The sequence below is a fragment of the Nuphar pumila genome, chromosome 16 (assembly GCF_984573655.1).
Source record: "Nuphar pumila chromosome 16, dmNupPumi1.hap1.1, whole genome shotgun sequence".
NCBI lineage: Eukaryota > Viridiplantae > Streptophyta > Magnoliopsida > Nymphaeales > Nymphaeaceae > Nuphar > Nuphar pumila.
In genome coordinates, this window is record NC_143264.1 from 56,398,718 (window position 1) to 56,400,777 (window position 2,060).

Here is a 2,060-nt window from a genome sequence, read left to right on the forward strand (position 1 = left end):
ACCCGGTTCTTTTTGGTAAATACATAACTCAATGGGTAAGGCAATTGAGCGTTAGGAGGCACGAGCTATATGTATTGTCTTTCAAGCGATAGTTCGCTCTCAAGATACAATCAAGATTTAACCTTCTCGCAAAGATCGGACCACACCCTGCATTGGGTGAGACTGAGTATCTCGACACATATTACCTTAAATAGCCTCTTGAAAATGTAAGGTTGACCTAGGCTCGACTTTAAGCTCAGTTTAAATAGGGACCCTAGGCTCAATTTAGGCAAAGACTTGACTAAGTCAAGGACTGAGCTAGGGACTTTAAGAGAGCAAGGAGAGCAAGAGAGAGAGATACACATGTGGGGGTAACTATCTTCGAACTAGAGGTGTTTGTTGGCGGTGGCAATGGAGATGAGCGGTAGGCGCATTGAGGTGTTCATGTGAGATATGGGAAAGACATGATAGAGGGAGAAGTGTGAGAGGGTGAGAGAGAGAGAGTGTGTGTGTGGTGAGTGAGAGGGAACGAGAGACATGAGAGGGAGAGATCTCCTTACGCAAGAGTGTAACGCCCCAAATTTTTAGCTTTAAAATTTTGGAATAAATTTTTTTTTCTAAACAACAGACTCAAGGCATTTAAGTAAAATAAATTCTTGCATTGAAATACTACAAGTTATCATTTACAACTTGAAGATTTATTACAAGTCAGAAATCCTCAAGACATCCGAAGAAGATATGGTCACATAGCACTGTCTGCAGCGACGACCGCAATTGCTTTCCATACCGTTTTCTGAAAATATTAAATCAAAAGGAGTCAGACTACCACGTCTGAGTAAGAAGCATAATATCCATATGAGTGTGCACAGTGTCATGTGTACAAGTATATGTGCAACAAGTTTAGATAGAACTAATCACCATTTAACAATTGATAAATGTACAGGTCACTAAAGTCAAGCATTTCATGACGTATTCCATCAACATCAAAGCATGATCCATCATATGCATAAACCATATTCATATAAGTAATAACAACTTTGAAACTAATGTGGATGTACACCTGATTTAACTAAAGCATTTCATGTAAAGTGTGCATAAAGCACAAACATCAATGTTCAACACATCATTCATAAGTTATCACAATTTCCATGTAAAGGAAAACCAATTTGAATCATGCCCTGCAGGAGTTACAGCTTATTCCTACAATTTCAACATCAAGCAGTATACAACTACTTGAAGATTTTTCTTAATGCACTAACTTTAGGTTTCATCTTGTTAATTACCCTATGGGTACACACAGGCATTCGACATCATAGCGGACCGAGACCACACGGTGGTTTATTATTTTATAACCCGTATGACTAGCCGTACGGATATCCAAAGGGGATGGTTCGCGACCGAGAGAGTACTCCCCAATGGCTAGAACTAGAATTAAGATGCACCCTGCACTTCTGCAGAAGACTTGGATCTACCACCTAGGACGAATTGGTAGACCTAACCCCCTAACTTCGAGGACTGGGGACCGGGTGAGATGTCTCGCTCTCACCAAAACAAAAATTGTCCCATGGAGCTTGTACCATCTACCCCCTCAAAGGTAGACCATGGGTCCGGTAACATACACCATCTTTCAGATGTACCCAGAGCCCTGGGAAACCAGTAACATATACCGTTGTCAGATATACCCAGTATCCTGGGAAACCGGTAACATATACCGTTTTTCAGGCATACCCAGAATCCCTTATTTATATTACATGTGCGTATATTTTCATTATTGTTTTCTTTAGGTCCAGTAACATACATTGTCTTTCAGATGTACCTAAAACTTTGGAGAAAATCCAGTACCATATACCCTCTTTCAGGTATACCTAGAATCCCAAATAGAAACTGGTAACATATACCGCCTTTCAGGTATACCCAGAGTCTAGAATTTTCCTTTATGTCACCCTGTATTAATTTAGCCTTTGTTTTTTTTTTGCTAGGGTATACATATCGTACCCCACTGATTACGCCGCAACATAACATTATTCCACTTTATCAGTTCTTAAGTGCTCGTATGGCACTACGATGGTCCCGCAAGACCG